This window comes from Leopardus geoffroyi, chromosome B1, assembly GCF_018350155.1.
Source record: "Leopardus geoffroyi isolate Oge1 chromosome B1, O.geoffroyi_Oge1_pat1.0, whole genome shotgun sequence".
Classification (NCBI taxonomy): Eukaryota; Metazoa; Chordata; class Mammalia; order Carnivora; family Felidae; genus Leopardus; species Leopardus geoffroyi.
Genome location: NC_059327.1, coordinates 104,526,825 through 104,547,078, shown reverse-complemented (window position 1 = coordinate 104,547,078; position 20,254 = coordinate 104,526,825). Strand labels below are relative to the sequence as shown.

General features: G+C 38.4%; 1 long non-coding RNA gene across 2 annotated transcripts in view; it reads left to right on the top strand.

Annotated features, from left to right (window-relative positions):
• LOC123593264 overlaps positions 1 to 18,774 on the top strand; it is a 55,607-nt gene extending 36,833 nt beyond the window's left edge. The window contains exons 3-5 of one of the 2 annotated variants that reach the window (XR_006710220.1): positions 10,228 to 10,500; positions 13,284 to 13,446; positions 18,691 to 18,774. This is a non-coding gene — a long non-coding RNA (uncharacterized LOC123593264). The remainder of the gene's footprint in view (positions 1 to 10,227; positions 10,501 to 13,283; positions 13,447 to 18,690) is intronic. The other variant, XR_006710221.1, reaches the window with a different exon arrangement.
• Positions 18,775 to 20,254: the final 1,480 nt, after the last annotated feature.

The window sequence follows — 20,254 nt, the reverse complement described above, 5'->3', positions numbered from 1 at the left end:
CATCTCTTGGGAGAAAATGGCTTGGAGAGAGCATCAGTTTTCTTTATTTTCTCCAAATTGGAGTCCCTATCTGGTTTATTTACATTCTCTGTCTAATCAATATCCTGTTACCAGTTAAAAGAAAAACTCTCTTGCACATTTTCCCTGCACTAGGCCAGGTGCTATTACACACATGGTTTCTAGTCTCAGCTGAATCTTCCACACTGCCTGGCAAGACTTCTCTGTATCCCAATCAATTCCCTTCTCATTTCATGACAGTAACTGTATCTTTAATCATTCTTTTTTTTTTTTTCTATTAAAAGTGGAGTTTTATCCTTTCTTAAAATTTTTTTATTGAAGTATAGTTGAAATGCAAAGTTACATTAGTTTTAGGTGTACAACCTAGTGATTCAGCAACTCTATATGTTATGCTGTGCTCACCACAAGCATAACTACCATCCGTCACCATACAACACTATTACAATACCACTGACTGTATTCCCTATGCTATACCTTTTAGTCATGTGATTTATTCATTCTCTAACTGGAAGCTTATACCTCCCTTTCACCCATTTTCCCCATCCTTCTAACCTCTTCCTTCTGGAAACCACCTATTTGGTTTTTGTGTTTATGGGTCTGTTTCTGCTTTGTTCATTTATTTATTTATATTTCGGTTTCGTTTTATTTTTTTAGATTCCACATAGAGGTGAAATCATATGGTATTAGTCTTTCTCTGTCTTATTTCATTTAGCATAATACCACCTAGGTTTTCCCCTGTCCTCTAATTGCAAGATCTCATTCTTTTTTATGGCTGAGTAGTATTCCATTGTATATATAAACACACCGCCACCGCCCCCATCCCCCCACACCACCACCATCACCACCATCCTCACCACCACATCTTCTTTATCCATTCATCACTCAGTGGACACTTGGGCTGCTTCCATATCTTGGCTACTGTATGTAATGATGCAGTAAACATAGGGGTGCATAGATCTTTCCAAAGTAGTGTTTTTGTTTTCTTTGGGTAAATACCCAGTAGTGGAATTAACTGTATCATACAGTATTTCTATTTTTAATTTTTTGAGGATCCTCCATACTGTTTTCCACAGGGACCGCACCAATTTACATTCCCCCAACAGTGTGCAAGTGTTCTTTTTTTTTTTTTCTCCATATCCTCACCAACACTTATTATTCCTTGTCTTTTTGATACTAGCCATTCTGACATGGGTGAGGTTGTATCTCACTGTGGTTTTGATTTGCATTTCCCTGATGATGAGTGTTGTTGAACATGTTTTCATGTGTCTGGTGACCATCTGTATGTCTTCTTTTGGAAAAATGTCTATTCAGGTCCTCTGCCCATTTTAATCAGATTATTTTTTGGGTTTTTTTTTTTTTTTTTTTTTTGGTGTTAAGTTTAATCATTTTCCTATAGTTTTTCTTCCATTGCCTTCAGCAGATGACCTATATATTACTCCACAGAGGAAATTAACCATCAAATTATAATTCCCTCAATTTATGCCTTTTTATTTTCAATATTACCTGTTATTACTTTCTTTACTCCTCTAAGTTCTTTTACCAACTTATTCACTTAACAGATACTAGAATTTCTACTGTGACCTAAGCACTATGCTAAAGTAGAGAAGTAGAAGAATGAATACATACAGTTTCAGTCAAGAGGAAGCAAGACTTGAAAATATAATAGTAAGGCACATGCAAAGATCAGCACCCCCCAGCACCTCTCTATTTCTCTTTTATTTATTTTGCTGAGGTAGAATCTTTTCTCCACATCAAGGCAGTCAAGTCTTTCTCATCTTAAGATGTGAAAAAACTCTCTCTAGATTCTTTTGATGTTTCTAGAAACTAATCAGTCTTTCTCCTTCCCTTTATAGCCAGACTTCTTGAGAAAATGACCTATACTTGTCTCTACATTATTTTCTTCTGTTACTGCCTCAATCTACTGCAATACCAGCTTTCATATTTGCCACTCCACTGAAACTACTGACTGAGGTTATAGATGACTTTTTTGTTGCCAAACATTATGCACACATCTTGGCCTTTATGTCACTGCAGCATTCCAGACCATTGACTCTTCCGCCTTTGGAATTTCTCCTTTTCTTTTCCTGACTTTATTCTCTCTTGATATTCATCTTACTAATCTGAATGCTCCTTTTTAGGCTCTTCCATGGGCAATTCTCCCTCATTTGTCACCTTATATTAATAGTTGCATCTTAGGGCACCCGGGTGGCTCAGTCGGTTAAGCGTCTGAATTCAGCTCAGGTCATGATCTCATGGTCTGTGAGTTTTAGCCCTGCGTCAGGCTCTGTGCTGACAGGTCAGAGCCTGGAACCTGCTTCAGATTCTGTGTCTCATTCTCTCTCTGTCCCTCCCCAGTTTCTGCTCATCTCTGTCTCTCAAAAATAAATAAATATAAAAAAATAAAAATTAAAAAAAATGCTGCATCTTAAGATCTCTTTTCATTTCCATGTCTTGAGTTTCTATCTATGTGACTTCAAAATTTAGAGCTACAACCCAGATCTCTCTCTTACTGGGTACCTATTCCTGACAAGGTTTCTCTACCTGCATGCTTTATCAGCACCTCAAACTCCACACAACCAGAAAAGAGCTTAACTTTCCAATCACCCTTGTTTTCTCCTCTTATATTTCCTACGTGAGTGCTTGGTCCTGCCATCCTAGGGATAATTCTAAAGTCTTCCCTCTCCTCTATTCTTGGCTTTACATTTTATCAACAAATTAACTTTTACTCCCTATTATCACTTAAATGTATCCCCTCTTTGTATTTTCCAATAGCCACTATTTCTCACCTAGATTACTACAATAATCTAAATGGTGTTCCCCTCCTTCAGTCTCTCAGAATTTATTTTGTCCAGAGAATTATCTTCATAGAATGCACATTTGGCCATGTCCTGTCTTTGCCTATTACCATTCAGTGATTCTGTTTTGCCATCAGCATAAAATTCTATATTCCTTACTTCTGTTCACCCAGCTTTACTCTTCCCCCATCCAAAGTGCTATGATATCTCACATCTCTTTATTTTGTACATCTTCCTAACTGCATGCAAATCCCACGTCTTACCCCATACTCTTTCTAACACCCACTTAACATTGAAGAGTCAGCTCAGTGTCACCTGTTTAACAAGCTGCCTTGCCTTCCTCCTTCCTGCTGGGCTAACTCTTTGCCTGTGCTTGGTATTGCCATCATAACCCTTTTTCTTTACACTTACTGAACTGATTGTAGTATATATTAACTTGTTTCTTCTAAGAGATTTTCATATTTGAGGGCAGAGACAATACAAAATGGGTACAAAATATGTACAAAATAAGCATATGTATCCTAATTAAAGACTTTGTTGCCTATTTAGAAGTGTCATTTGTTTCCTAGCCTTGGTTCAACATGTGAGTGTTTGACAAGCTAGCAGGTTGTTTAATAGTGAACCCTACCCTACTGCCTTCTATTTTGGTACTAGGGTCATGGGTTTACCCAGTGTAATATTTTGACTCCCTCCCTGTTTTTCAGCTTAATTAAGGAGCCTCCATTTGCAGGCTTTTCAGAGGAAAATTAATTGTAGATAATAGGCTTCAAAGCTCTCTGGTTGGCAGAATACTACAGGGACTTTGGCTCCTTGATGAAATGAAGCAAACTTATCTCAGAGTGAAAGAATAGTGTTGCCAAAGCACTACTTTTTAGGCGTGGCAGAAGTAATCCTCTAGAAATCAAGAAAATGATACCAGTTTTAGGAAAAGCATCAGTTGGCTTTGCTATACCTTCTAGCATAGCTTTGCATCCTTGCCACAGAGACTCACACTTACTGGGGAAACTATCATGACTGTATATATCACTATAGAAATTTTTGAAAATATAGCTAAGAACAAAGAAAAATAAAAATTACTCAAGGTCTCATCTCCCACGGTAGTCAGTACTAGCACACACACACCATTCATTCATATGAAATATACGTCTTACACAAATACGTGGGCTTATACAAATCTTTAAAAATTAACAACCCTGTCAACATTTTTCAATTTCATTAAATGTTCCTTTACATCAGGGGTGGCTGGGTGGCTCAGTTGGTTGAGTGTCCAACTTCGGCTCAGGTCATGATTTCACGGTTCATGAGTTCAAGCCCTGTATCAGGCTCGCTGCTGTTGGCACAGAGCCCACTTCAGATCGTCTGTCCCCCACCCCCCTCTCTCCCTCTCTGCCCCTTCCCTGCTCAGGCTCTCTCTCTCAAAAATAAATAAATATTTTTAAAATTTTTAAAAATTTCTCTACATCCCTAAGAAAAAAATTTTAAATTATAGGTTAATCAGCAGTGAATGCTGATAACTTAGAAAATACAAAAAGGCATAAAGAAAAAATATTGATCAAGGACTTATAATTCTACCAACTGTACATAGTTAATGTAATATTTATGTATTATTCATCTAGTTTTAAGTTTATATGTACGTTTGTACACATACATATGTGTATGTATATATTTTTATACATTTCTAGTATACATATGTATGTGTATGTACACATAAGCATGGATATGTGTATACTCATATAAATTGCTGTGTGTGTAGATACCCATGCATGTATCTTCATTTGATCAAGGTTTGTACTTTAGAAGGTTTCATCTGGCACCAAATGTGGGAGGGATTTGAGGGACTCATCTGGGAGAAAAGGCTAATTAAATATTGTTGTAACCTTGCTGAGAAATGAGAACTGAAAATAAGGAAAGTGAGCCTGGAAAAAAGAGAACCACAGTGATGTGGGAACGCCCCAGGTAGCTGTCAGAGACTGATGAGCAAACAGCAGATGCCAGCTGTACCAGATGTGTATAGTATCTCACAAGGGCATCAGGGTACAGGCTTCTCTTTTCAGTAAGCTAATCTATCTGGAAGGCCAACCTTTGAAATACAGATAAAGTCCCTAAATAACATCAGGCAGTCAGACATTGAAATTTGCCCCCAATGAATGTTTATACCCTTTTCAATAGGAATTTGCTTCTTAAATCATCTCCCTGTTAAAGAAACAGATTAATTTAAATAGAATCACGCTCTTCAATAACTTAAATTGGCCTTTTACAATCTGCTTGTTTATTCATCCATTCATTCCTCTATTCATCCTTCTGTAACCATAAGTTGAAAGAGCACAATTTACGGAGTTCAACTAAAATGCAAATTTATTTTTGTCTTTATCTTTCACTGGGAGAAGTTTTTTCCTGTGCTTGCTTAAAAACCCAGGCAGTCCCTTGTTTTTCCTGCCTATTCAAGTAATAAAATGTTCTATCACAGCCTCCAAGTCACACAACTCCAGGGGGCACCATTTGCACTGTAATATTTGTAAATGAGTCTCCTGGAGTTTAGCTCCAATAGATTCTAATGGGAATAATGCTCCTGGAGTTTTGCAACAGGGCCTTGAGTCCTAAGGCCACTTTAATATCAAAATTATAGTTTTAATTCAGTTTTTAGGAATGTTTTGTCTAACATATTAAGAATACTTTACTCTTCGTTCAAAGTTAAGGCTTCTCTTCTACACCCTACCTTTGTTCTAGGGCTTGGCTACAGGCAGGCCGGCAGTCTTCTGGGGAGAGTATGCCTTAAACCTTGCTTTGTCACCTCTAGGGATAGAGAGTAGAGTGGAGGGTAGAGAGGCAGACCTCAGTCTCACTCTCCAGATGTAGCAGTGCCTTACCTTCAGTTGGGTCACTCTTAGTGCCCCTCAGCTTCTGCCCTGCCAGCTCTGAGGTCGCCCTCAATTCTCTCAGACTATCCTCTTGGACAGGATACCTCTTTGAATGACCCCAGGCTACTATTCCTACCATTAGTTTTCATCTAGTTCCTAGAATTCCCACACTTTTGACCCACTATGAGAGGAGGGTGTAGTACCTTCCTTGGCGATCGACCTCTATCCTGCTGTAATAGGCTGCTTTAGAGGCACAGGTGACGGTCAGACATCATCACCTGGTCCCCCTCAATCAGGACTGGGACTAGGGTGAAGCCAGTAAGGCACTCACCTTAAGAGCAAAAGTAAAGGGGATGCCAAAAAGCTCAGCAATCAAGATAAACAATATTTTAGTGAAACACTTAAAAAATAAATACTAATGCAAAAAATATGATGGGCAAGATCTCAAAGTTTTCGATGAAGACAGGGTTAGTGCAGGAGATCCTTACTGAATTCTGTAATCGTCATGAGGTGCACCGCAAACAACTTGTATCATTGTTCACCCACAGTACATCTCTCTTTCCAATGAAATAATCCTCAAAAAATTCTCTCCATTGCCATCATCTTTCATACCTATGTTTAAATTTAGGCTCTGGGGTCTAACAACTCCTTTTGAAATGTATTTTGTGTACTGTCATATGGTCAAACCTTCCAACTTAAATTAGTTATCCATCTGTCCGTCTACCTACCCATCCACCCATCAATCCATCCACTTATTTACTGGGGTTGGATATGAAGGAGAATAAAGACAATCTTCAGGGAGGTTGGCTGGTTCAGTCAGAAGAACATATGACTCTTGATCTCAGGGTCATGAGTTTGCGTCCCATGTTGGGTGTAGAGATCACTTCAATAAATAAAACTTAAAAAAAAAAAAAAGACGGGCACCTGGGTGGCTCAGTCGGTTGAGCGTCCGACTTCGGCTCAGGTCATGATCTCACAGTTCGTGAGTTCAAGCCCCGCGTTGGCCTCTGTGCTGACAGCTCAGAGCCTGGAGCCTGCTTCAGATTCTGTGTCTCCCTCTCTCTGACCCTTCCCCGCTCATGCTCTGTCTCTGTCTCTCAAAGATGAATAAACATTAAAAAAATTTTTTTTAATAATTTTTCAAAAGCTAATGACTAATTCATTTTAAGAGATGCATTTACAGTTACAAAAGGAATACTAAATTGGTCTGCCTCACCAGGTAGGCCTTGAGGCTAGATTGATGTGTAAAATTAAAGGGAGTCACAGTGTATTTTACTTTCCTGTTAGAAATGTCCCCTAAAACATGTCATGTTACCAACTGCTCTCTTCTGCTTACATCCCCACCTCTATAGAGTCCATTTTTTATGAGCTGTTCTGAAACAGCTCATTCCATAATTTCTGATCAGTTTGTTTTCAGTGTAAATAGAGACTCGCTTTCAGAGGTAGACTGATGAGACTGTCTTGTTCAGAGAAAAACTAAGGACCTTCAAGCTAATAATTGTCACTTCCTTTGTAAAGAGTGTTTTTATTACCCTTCAGCTGCCTTAGAGGAAATTGTTTTCACTTAGTGGATTAAGTCAAACTTTGTGCCACAGAATACAGTTATGCCTGTCATGGTAGGCACTGAGATTTTTTTAAACCTCTTTTCAGAGTTTTTTTTAAGCTGATGTATTAGAAAGGTAATTTAGTCAATAAATACTTTGTTGTCTCTGTAACTGATTTCATAGAGAGATGTTGGCTCCAATGATTTTGAGTTGTCAGAGATAATTCTCTAAAATCAGTTAAGCACCTTTGGCCTATTTGTGTAACCCAATACAAATTAGTAAGTTTCCCCCTTGAGTCCAACAGCAATGTATTATTCTATAAAACATCCAGTTGTTAGCTATTATTGTCTTGGTCAGTTAAATGGCCCTCCTCCATAAGCACAGCCTAAAATGCATCTGGCTCAAGAAACTGAACTGTAATATTCTGGTCCCAGAAAAGAGGATTATAAAGAACCATTCTTGCTTGGAATAGCATAATTGGGATTTGAGTTAATTATAATCCAAAAACTTGTCTTAGCCAATGGTATATGAGTTCTAAAACCCCTAAAGCCAAAATCTTACTATGTAAAAATTATCCATATAATACAAAAACAGAGACATGAATTGAATTGAATTTCACACCATGTTGCTCTCCTAAAATATACTGTCTGAAGAGTTCTTGCAAATCAGTTCCTGCTGCTTTATAAATGACCATATTTACACTGAATTACAATGGCCCTCCTTCAGTGAAAGACCAGCTTGTTCAGAGAATGAATTAGGGCCCAATGACACCAGGGAATCTGTGGCCCCATTACTGCAAATGAGCAGAAGGTCAGTGAAAATGAAACATATTTTGAAGTTCACATTTCTAACAAACATTGCCCAAAGAAGAAAATGGGAATTCAAGACATATGTAAAAGTTTACTTAATATTCTTAATTAACATTAGCATTGATATGAAAGAATACGTTTCATATATATAGTATGAAGAATAACCAAATAAATCCCATTTTAGCCACTCCTAGTTGAAAAACTAGAATAGTACTGTGGCAGGCTTACCCTCTCAGTGCTCACTATTCCCAAAAAGCACTGATGGCTCTCTGTTTTAAGCACCTGAGATGCTTTGTCTGCAGGCTTTCCTCTGGTCAAGAAAGATGCTCAGCCCCAGAAGCAGGGCATGCTGGACATAGGGGGAGTTAAGACCATCAGGAGCATACCTCAACTAATAATGGGTGGGAGGTGGGAGCTAGATATCTAAACTTCTTTGTCCCACAGGTAGGATGACTTTGACTTGTATTCTATACAGTCTTCAAGAGGTCCCCAATGATACTGAGCCTCAGTTGTCCACAGTAAGAATCTGCGTATAACTTACCCTGTGTTCACTTCCTTTCTTTGCCTTTCCTTCCCTTCCCATCTTACTTCTCTACTCTCTTACCAGTATTTGCTGGGATAACCTTCCAAAATAAGCTACTTACACTTAAGTTCTCATATCAGGGTTTGCTTGTGGGGACTCTAACAATTGCCAATACTGTTGAAGCTCATTTTCATTCCCAACTTTAACTCTGTTTCTCTCCAACCAAGGGTAACTACTGCTTTGATTTTTTTATGTTTATCATTGCTTTGCTTTTTTAAATGGTTTTATTATATTAAAGATACTAGTAACTGACAATACATTTTTAGGATTTTTTAATGTTTTTCAACTGAACAAATTTATACTGTATACATATTTCTGTAACTTTTAAACAACAAGCCATTATGTTTTTAAGATTCATCCATGAGTTACTTTTTATTGATATGTTAATACTGCTATGAATATTTCTGTACATCTCTCCTGGTACACATGTCAAGAGTTTACCCAGAAGTGAAATTACTGAGTAATAGACTCTGTGCATCTTCATTTTTTTTAAAGTCACATTTCCTAGTAAAGACAGTAGTCCTAATACATGTGTCTACTTTTATTTCCTTTTAAAATCTCACTAAAGCTTTTAAGAAGGCAAAAATCCACAGTGATGGGGAAAAGAGAAGATGAGACAGTATCAATAAAATTTTTAAATCGGGAAAGTAGATGGATGAATGGTAAATTACTTGGTAGAACTGGGAAAGCCAAACCTAAGATAGGGTGAGGGGTCAGACCAACTTAATGTATACTGCAGAATCTACGAAAGCCTCCATAATAGGTATCTCTGGAAGATGGGATAAAAAGAGCTAGCTGAAAGATGGTGAATTGATTGAAAGTGTTTTAAAACGCAGTGAAATTCTCAAATCACCTTCTCTATATAACCCATGAGTAATTATCCCTCACACCCAGCAGAATTATTCTCCAGAGAAGCTAAAACAGAACTTGACTGAGGAAAAGTAGATACAGTTGAGGACACAGATGCTGTAAAGAAATAGGAAGATTAATTGAATGTGTGCCTTTTAAATATTGAGAGATCCACCTTATTCACTTTTTAGAACACTGGAAGCCAGGCCTTTGCTTTCTTTTTTTTTTTTTTTTTTTCAACATTTACTTATTTTTGGGACAGAGAGAGACAGAGCATGAACGGGGGAGGGGCAGAGAGAGAGGGAGACACAGAATCGGAAACAGGCTCCAGGCTCTGAGCCATCAGCCCAGAGCCTGATGCGGGGCTCGAACCCACGGACCGCGAGATCGTGACCTGGCTGAAGTCGGACGCTTAACCGACTGCGCCACCCAGGCGCCCCAGGCCTTTGCTTTCTATACAAGATTTTGGAAGAGTCTTCTCTGGGGGATCTGACCAGTCCGTAGAAAGATGTAAAGAAAATGACATTGCACCTTCCCCAATATATGGCCCACCTAGGTCACACTACAGTGAAGTTCACAGTTGACAAGCTTACCAGGACTTTAGTCATAGACCTTTAAAAATGAACATTTAATCAAGGAGACATTTGAGAAAAGAAATCTCTAATATGAAAGAAAGAGCAAAATAAATGGATGAAATTATTTTATATATATGTGGGAGGGATAAAACCTCAAAAATAAAAATAGAACTGTACCTATCATTAATATTTTCAGAGATGTAAGAGAATATATGTTTTTCTGGAACAAAAACGATGCCGTGAAAATTAAACAGAACCAGAAACAGCTCTTAGAAATTAAAAATATGATGGAAGAAATGAAATACTTAATAAAAGAGTTGGATGATAAAAGAACACCCCAGAAAACATTAAAAATACAAAGAAAAGATAAGGAAATTAGAGGAGTAGTCCAGGAGTTATGACATTTGAGAAACAGAAGTTCAGAATGTGAAAATGGAAAACAGAAGACAGGAAATCAGTCATAAGGCAGGTAAGTCACAAGAAAATCCCCCAAATTTAAAGCTGATTATTTTCAACGTTGAACAGGCTCACCAAGTGCTTAGTAGAGTGGGTGAAAATGGGACAACACTCAGGCACAAAGTGAAATTTCATGTATGTGGGGAAAAAGAAAGAATTTTCTAAATTGCTGTGATTTGGGGGGATAGGGTGAGATGGCAAGGACAGGTGACATCCATATCACAGCCATAATGGGTTTACATTTCTCAACAGCATCCTGGAAGTTAGATGATCAAAGAGCATTGCCTTCCAAATATGAACAAGATTATTGCTTATTTTTCTAATTTTGAATTCTAGCCTATCCAAACTATCAACTGAATATTGGGATAGACTACAGATGTTTTCCTGTTATACACATCTCAAAAATTTTATTTCACAGGAAAAGAATCTGGAACACAGCTTGGTGACCTGTCTTAAAATGTGGTGGTCTTGAACCATCCTTTCTTTTGCGTTTCCTTCCCCTATTTCCTATTTTGGGCAAGATCTTCTATCCTAAAAACTTGACTCCTACCCTATCCCCCTCCCCCAAAAAGCCCCCCCCCCCCATACACCTTTAAACCATGAAAAAGCTGTAAACACTCCATTTCTCGTTCCTAATATCCTGTGTCAAGACCATTCCTTGATGTGATTCATACTAATACACTTGTATTTGGATGGATCAACCCTACTTTAATCTCTAATCTTAGGGTAGAGAGAAGCAGAAGCAATGAGGGGAGCCTTCCATGTAGAAATAGGGTCTGGAGGCCAAGGAAGGGAAGATGAATGTATAATCCAAGTCACTCAGGAACTTTTATGCAGGTGCAAGAAACATATGTCAAAGTGGCCACAAGATTGTTTAATAGGAGATGAACTAATGAACTGCATGTTTACTGCTAGAAACCAAAGCTTTGTGTGAAATCTTGAACTTATGGGGGTGGGGTGGGGTAGGAAAGCTTGTACCTATCTGTTCTTTCCCTGATCCCTTCCCCTCATTTCTGAACTGCAGGAGACTGAGCCCCCTTGGTCTTTAGTGACTACATCTCTGGGGGGTGTTTATGTGGCTGATTTTGCTGTACTGGGTACTTCCTTTCCCATTTGCTATTGTTTTGTAACACACATGCTGACCCTTTCCCCTTCTCTTTTTACCCTGGGAAAATCCAATGAATAAATAAAAAGTTATTGGTAAAAAAAATTATTTCATAAACATCCTAAGAAGCTGCTGGAGGACCAAATGTGCATCTAAAACTTAGTTTAAAAAAAACACACACACACCTTAAAATGGATTTAAAAAATGAGGGAAAATAATACCAAATACCTTTTTCGGAGTCGTATATCTCCCTAAACCAGTGTATATAAGATTGCTGTAGACCTCATTTTCATCAATAATTATTTTTCTCTAAAAATTTGATGAGACTTACTGTAAACCTATCTAAGCCTGACAGATCTTTTTTTCTTCTTTATGGGAAAATTTTAAAAGAGCAATTTAATTCCTTTAATTATAATAATATATACAATATAGTGGTATAAATATAATGTAATATAGTGTATATAATAATATCATGTAATGTATATATTATATATAATACTATAATTTCTTTAATTATAATACTATACATATTTATATTTTGAATCCGTTTCAATGAATTATTTGTTTCTAGGGTGTTTTCTTTTGTCTGTTACCAAGATTTTTTTCACTAATATATTTAATCTATTTGTATTGGTTTTGTCTCCTCTTTTTTTTTTTCATTTTGGTCATTGAACATGAAATATTTATTCAAACACACCAATAACTAGAAAATTGCAAATTCAAATGACAATGTGATGAAATATTCTTCCCTCCAAATGTCTTCTCTTCATTTTGTATGTTGTAGGTCACACCAAAATGGCTGTTTTCCTCTGCACTTAGAGACTCTAAGAAACTTTATATATATGCAGTGTGTATGTATGCATATGTAACTCTTACTACAGATATAACTTATGTTTACTGTTGAAAATCTGAACATGCAGATATGCAAAAAGGAGACAGTAACCTTCAATAATCCCTTCATTTAAGAATTGCCACGATTCACATTCATTTTAGGTTGGGTTCCCTGAAAAACAGACTTGAAGACAGATAATTCAGTGCAGTTTATTGGGGAGTGCTCTTGGGTAACCACCTGTGAGTGAGTGAAGGCAGCAGGACTGGATGTGTGGGTGGGTGGGGTGGGGGGTGGGGGAGGAACTTAGTCTGCTATGCAAAAGCAGCAAAGTCCTTGGCCAATCCTCTGAGGAAGTCTGGAACTGGAATAGCCCTTCAGAGTTGTACCTCACTCAGACAAGGGGGTTGGGTCTTTGTTCGAACCCTCATTGTCCAGTGATAGGATGCAGGCTGCCCCTGGAGAGAGAGTGTAACCTTGACCTTCAGCCTGGGACAATTTATTGGCCCAGATGTGAGCTGACATTGTCAGCAATCAACAGTGGGGACAGCCTGGACAGTGAGTGCCTTGTGCCTTGGTGTGCCTTGGTGTGCCAGGGTTCGGGTGGAGGTGGCTCTGGTAGGAGATGAATCTTGTCAGTACACCACTGTATCCGCTAAAATCCACCTCTTGCACTGCTTGGGTCAACTTGCTTAATATAATAAATTTACTTCAGCTGGGAACAGCTCCTCTAGGATTCTGATTGGTCTCTTTTTCTGAGGAAAAATAGGTTAGTGGGATGAACTTTTAGCCCCAGGAGGGCAGCTATCCTTGGGGTCACAAATGAGAATTTACAATCTCTCTCTTCTGTTTCTCATTCTAGATTTGCCTTGCCTTAGGGGCTTTCCCTGAGAAGCCTAGGACTCTGGCTCACACTGTGGTGGCTGTACTTACCCACTTTCTTCTGAAATTTGGCAAAGAAATACTAAAAGATGCTCCAGTGGATGAATCTGGGTACCAAACATATTTCTTCCTGCTCCCACGGTGTAAGAGCAACCCTATCTTTTGTTACCCTGGGTTAATTATTCCTGCCGGGATGGTAACTTCTTTCCTTGCCTATTGGCCTCTTGGGAAATAGGATTTCCTAACTCATAGAGGCCAGAGTTGGAGTGGGAAGTGGTGGCAATAGGGCAACTTTTACCTTTACTCCTTATTTCTCAGACCCATATATTTTGCCCGTTGAAGACAGAGCGCCATATGATGGTTCTTAGTAAGTAGACATTGTATCCCGGAGGCTGATGCCTCACTCTTGCAGTGTATACCCATTTTTATTCCTTAGGCGAATTTCCGAATTTAGATTTGCTGACCAAATGGCCACAGTAAAATCAGCTTACAAAGATGAGAGTAAGTGTTCCTTCCTACATCTATCTAGGCCATGGCAAAAATACCCTGGGCTGTCTACAAATGCTCTTCTCCTATTCCATTCCAGATTGTTTGCTCTGCCTGGCAATTAGCACCCCTAAGTTAGTGCTTCCAAGGAACCTTGCCCTAGTATGGAAGAATGGATTCTGTCATGGAATTGTCCTGGCAAACAGCTTGTAAAATGAAGGATATAATTGTAGTTGGCGAATACAGAGTGAAGTATCAGTAAATACCGCACTATTCCATGATAGTTAAAATCTCCACTTGGGAATAATACATTATATATTTCAAGAAGAAAGCAGTCTGTTCTAAAAGAGGTCAGTTTGGCCGACCTGAAAATGGGAATACAAACTTTGCAGAAGACTGTTCTGACTTAGCCTAATGAATGATTAACTGGCTGAAATATCATTAAGGTTATGACTGTGTTGTATATCAAGCTTGTTTAGGGCAAATAAAACAGCACTTAGAGGATTGTGCTGAAATAAGCAGATTGCAGCAAATGCTGTTTGGCCTTTGCAATAAAATGTTTTCCTTAGCCTTTTTTTTCCTCTTGTAAGAGATAGCAAAAAAATTGATGATGGCTTTCTGTTTAATTGGGATGTATGGGGGTAACATGGAGGAAAGAGGTTTTTGGATGGAGAAAGAGGAATAGGTACAATAAATAGGGATCATCCGTGAGGACTCAGCTGCCCTTTGATCCCCCTCTCCTTGTTCAGTGGTAGGAAAAGTGCATAATGATCCTCCCTCAGGACAACATAATTAGGATGTATGTCTGTGGGCCAACAAAGATGGCACAGGTGATGTCTACACTGTGACCTCCATTGATCTGTTGGAAACAGCCACACAGGAAGGCCTGAAGTGCCCTTTGCTCAGAGACAGGTGGTGAGCTCATTGGGCTCCTTCTGCTGTGATAGCACTGTAGTGAGGAGAGCAGGGACTTTGAAGCCAGACCCGAGTTCATATTCTGGCTGTGCCACCTGCAAGCTGTGTGACTTTGAGTAAGTAACCTAACTTCCTGTCTTGTTTTCTGGTCTGAAAAATGGGGATAAAATTATCTACTAAATGAGATTGTTGTAAGAATAAAATGAGTTAGTGTATGGAAAAGGTCTAGCACATAGTTACTGCTCAATAAATGTTCGCCTCCTTCCCTCTACCCCACTAGAAGGCCTTGCTATGCTGCAGGGAATTGTCCTCTGGTGATTCTATAGAAAAGTCCTCTTTAGGCATGAAATCACCTGCCAATTGTGCCCAGGACACAGGCTTCGTGGCTCTTGGGGGCCAACTAAGGTGCAGGGCTCTGCAGAAAGATGTTTCACTGTACCTATGACAGGATGGATGCCAGGGTCTCTTCCCTGGCCATGGTAGAGTTCTTTCCCTGAAGAGTTGGAATAACCCCATTCTCATGTGGAGTATACCCCAGGTTTTGAAGAGGCTCCAAACTAGAGGGACAAGGAAAGCCTAATGCTGAGCAGAGAACCAACCTTACCCTAGATCTGGGCTTCTGATGAAAGCACTGCTAGCCTCACCTTCTCTTCTAAATCTCCTTTGAAATGCTTACTCTCCATGGTAGCCTTGGAGCAGACTGCTTTACCTGAGGGATGCTTTTTGCAAGTCTTCTCCAGGGCCTCTTTCAAAGCTTGATTGATCCCTAGCTTCTGCTAATAAACCTCTGGTGTGGCAACCTGCAGGGATCTTTGCCCTCCCAAATTGCTCCTGGATATTGATTCAACCCATCAGGACATAGACGGTAAATCAGAATGAGAGCCTTTGCCCTTACTCCCAGATCTAGAAATAATTTGATGAACTACGAGTAAGCAGTATTTATAACATATAAAATGTCAGCTCTCCCTTTGCCCCTCTCGGCCTGTGGCATGCCACATACAATTTGTCTTTGTTCCAACTGTGAGAGGACGTAATCTCGTCATTCTGGCCTGTTGCAATTAAGTGTTCTCAAAGCATATGATCAATGAGGAAGAGGAGGAGGACTGATAATAGACTAATCTTTCAAGGTCCTGCTTAAGCAATCATAGATAATATAGGAGAGGAAATTCTGGAAACCATCATTTTATGTATGTATGTATGCACCCCACAACATATTTTTAAAATTTTTAATTCCAGTGTAGTTAACATACAGAGTTACATTAGGTTCAGTATTAGTATAGTATGGTGATTCAGCAGTTCTGTATATTACTCAGTGCTCATCGAAATCAATGTGTCTTAATCCCCTTTACCTATTTGACTCATCCCTCATACCACACTCCTTTCATAACCATCTGCTTGTCTTCTACAGTTAAGAGTCTGTTTTTTTGGTTTGTCTCTTTTTCCCCTTTGTTCATTTGTTTTGTTTCTTAAATTCCACATATGAGTGAACTCATATGGTATTTGTCTTTCTCTGACTGGCTTATTTTGCTTAGCATTATACTCTAGATCCATCCATGTTTTTGCAAATGGCAAGATTTCATTCTTTTTATGGTTGAATAAGATTCCATTGTGTGTGTGTGTATATATATATATATATATATATATATATATATATATATATATCACATCAAAATAAAAAGCTTCTGCACAGCAAAGGAAAACAAAAGACTAAACTAAAAGACAACCTACTGAATAGGAGAAAATATTTGCAAATGACATATCCAATAAAGGAGAAGTAATCAAAATATCTAAAAACCTTATAAAACTCAACACCCAAAAAGCAAATAGTTCAATTAAAAAATGAGCAAGAGACATGAACAAACATATCTCCAAAGAAGAGCTACAGATTGCCAACAGATACATGAGAAGATGCTCTCAACATCACTCATCGTCAGGGAAATGCAAATTATCACCTTACACCTGTCAGAATGGCTAAAATAAAAAACTCAAGAAACAAGTGTTGGTGAGGATGTGGAGAAAAAGGAACCCTTGTTCACTGCTGGGAGCACAAACCAGTACAGCCACTGTGGAAGACAGTATGGAGGTTCCTCAAAAGGTTAAAAATAGAACTACCCTAGGATCCAGGAATTTGCACTACTGGGTATTTACCCAAAGAATACAAAAACACTAATTTGAAGGGATACATGCACCCTGATGTTTATTGCATCATTATTTACAATAGCCAAACTATGGAAGCAGCCCAACTGTCCATCAATAGATTAATAAATGAATGGAAGCCATCATTATTATCCTACTTCTGTCCCTATTGAAATTCAATCTTAAAGCCCCCAGGTCTTTACTTTTCTCTTTCATACACAGACAGAAAATGTTGTACTTTTGTTGAGGTGAAAAATCCAAATAATTAGAACAAAGTTTTCAATGAGTTTGCTCTTCAAGCTTCTAGGATTCTAATAAAAGTGTCAATTTAATCACTGAATCATTTTTTACATAGCTTTGTGTGGCTTTAATCTCGGGGTTGTAAGCAGTTAGAAGAAGAGAGCAATATTTTAGATCAGTGGTTCTCAAGCTTTAGAGTACATCAGAATAACCTGGAGGGCTAATACAAAACTCATCTTGCCCATCCTGACCCTCAGCACTTCAGGCATGGTGCCTGAGCATCTGCATTTTTAACGGGTGATGCTGATGCTGATGCTGCTGGCCCAGAACCCGGCTTTGAAAATTACTGATTTACATAATAAACACCTGAGCATTTGGAACTGTTAGAGAGCAGAACTATTTTGTAATGAAAAGTATAGCAGATTTGATGGGGGGAGTCTTGGGTTCAAGTGGCAAAATGCATACTACAAGTGGTGAAGCAACTGAGTTTTCAAGACTCAGTTTCATCATAAAATCAGGAATGAAAATAATGCCTGTGTCACAGAATTGCGGGTAAGATGAGATAAGATCATGTGTGTGAATGAGCTTGGTAAATGGCAAAGTACAATCTAAGTTTAACTCATTCTGGATGTGCTTTCAGTAGTCAGTTTTTTCTTCTTAAGATTTTAACTTCTGGGATAGAAATCTTTCATCATTATCATCATCATGAAAATAGTAACAATAACCATGTCTCTCAGTCTCCCACTTGTGTACTTTTTGTGCTAGGCAGTTAACACATTTTGTTTACATCTTTCAAAAGCCCCATAAAATCTATTTTATCATATAAATGTTTGCTTTCCTAAAAGGAATAGAGTCAGAATTTACATTACTTTTTGAAGATGGAGGAAGAGGCTACGATGTAAGCAATGCATGCAGTCTCTAAAAGCTCAAAAGGGCAGAGAAATGGCCTTTAGAAGGAATGCAACGGTGCTAACACATTTTAGACTTCGGATCTCCTGAACTGTAAGATAATAAGTTTTAAGTGCATGCATTTCTGGTAATTTCTTACACCAGCAATAGGAGGCTAACACAATTAAAAGTTTCAATGAAAAATTTAGAAGATTGGGTACAGAAGCGATGTTTACATTTTTCATTGTCCAGGCAGCGCATGTGAAAATCAGTTCACACTAGCAGTGTCTAGGTACCATCTCTTCTTATTCAGGTTCAGGAACAATTTTCTTGTATGTTGCATTGTCAAATGTGCTCCTCCTCCCTAATTTCATAATTTCCACTGAGAGAAAAAAAGAGCAACTCTGTTATACTCACAATGTTGTGGCACTTTAGAACCTGTTGGTGTGAAAATAGTATCTTCTTGTTTTTGCAGTTCCCTAATACCATTTATTTATATTGGTTATATTATTACTTCTGACGATGCCACATCCATTGTGCTGCTTATGAATACTGGCTGCCAGTGAGCTGATGGTCATCAGGTGATGATCATCATAAATGCAAGTCTTAGAATAGGCAGAAGAAAAATACGAACGATAATTTCTGGTCATGTTAAATTTACCTTTCAGAATTTTATAACACAAAATAGAACAACATACCTTACAACTATGCTTTTCTTCAAGTCTTTAGGCTGTAATCACTGCATTCCTGGGATCTCATTCAATGTTGGCTCGCTCCTGCCTTCTATACAGCCACTAGCACATAAGTAAGAAGAATGCTCTGACTTGTACATTATGTCCCTCAAACAGCAGATGGACAGACTCAGGAAAGCGCAGATTTACCACATTGGTCAGAAGCAGGAGAGGCTATTGACTGAAGTGGCCCACTGATATTGTAGAATGACAGTCTAGAAAGACCTTACAGGAGATAGGCATAGCACTCTGAGAAAACCATGTGATGCTGGCTGGTGTGGAGCTTTGCAGAGATAGTTAGGTAAATAAGGTGTTTGAAGAACACATATAGGTTGGAGAACATGTTATGGTTAAATGGGTTTGCTAAGTTACATTCCCTGCCTGAAACCCCACCCCTTTAGCAAGCTAGATCTTGAAACAGGCCACATCACCAGACATTTTTACCTAGGATTTCCAACTTACATTGGATTATATTGGGTTCGAAAGGTAAGGAAAAGAAACAAATTTCCAGCATTCACTGCTTTTTATTAGATTTACTTCACCCACTTAAGGGGTGTGGACTGATGTCTATGACCCTCCAGTCGGGTATTTGACTGAGTTGAGTTAGAGGTGGAACAAGAGGCTAAAAGTGTCATTTTAGAGGTGTTCCTTCATTTGGAAAGACAAGAGTAAGAAATTGATTCCTCCCAACAGCCTCAATCAAAGAACTCTATTGTCTGAATTTCATGGGGATCTGATGCTACTCTTGTGGCTTCTGACTTCAGGCATTGTGAATTGCTTCAATTCAGTTCTTTCAAAAGTTTCAGCTTTTCTTGGAGAACCATTACCCATTTACCCTGTTGCCTGCTTGCATGGGCATTAAATACCCTTCATTATATATATCTGCAAATATTCCTTGGCCTGACAAAGTATCAGTTCACATGCTTACTCATTTGATTTTTAATTGGCTTTATTTTGGCCTCTGGCGATTTCTCTTTCTTAAGAGTTCAAACATACATTTGTTGAAGCACATTTGCTTTATTTTATACATTTATAAAGATCTATACATCATACCAATACTTTATAAATAGTTTTAATCTTCATCATTCATAACTATAAAACCAGTAAGTATTTAAATAAATAAATAAATAAATAAATAAATAAATAAATAAATGGCGGGAAAACTTTCAAGTTCCCTAGTCAGCTACCTCTAGGTCTACACACATACTGTTTCTTCTGCCTGGAATGTTCTTCTCCCTTTTCACTTGGCTGAACCAGATATCATACTCCGAAGGAAGCCAACTGTGAACCCTCAAGTTTGAATTAAGTACCTCTACTTCCCACCGTCAATGCACAGACCGGAGATCATTGTCCCTTGTGTGTAGCTTCCATTGGACTAGAAGCTCTGTGAGGCCAGGCCTTTTAGTTTACCCCTGCTTGGGTTGAGAATGAAATGTTTGTGAGTGAATGAAGGAACATCTTTGGTTGACTTTTGTTTGCTTATTTATTTTTAAGTGCAAATCCTTTCTCCTCCATAAGACCGTTGGCCTCTAGCCTTTATGACTTTAGCTTTGTA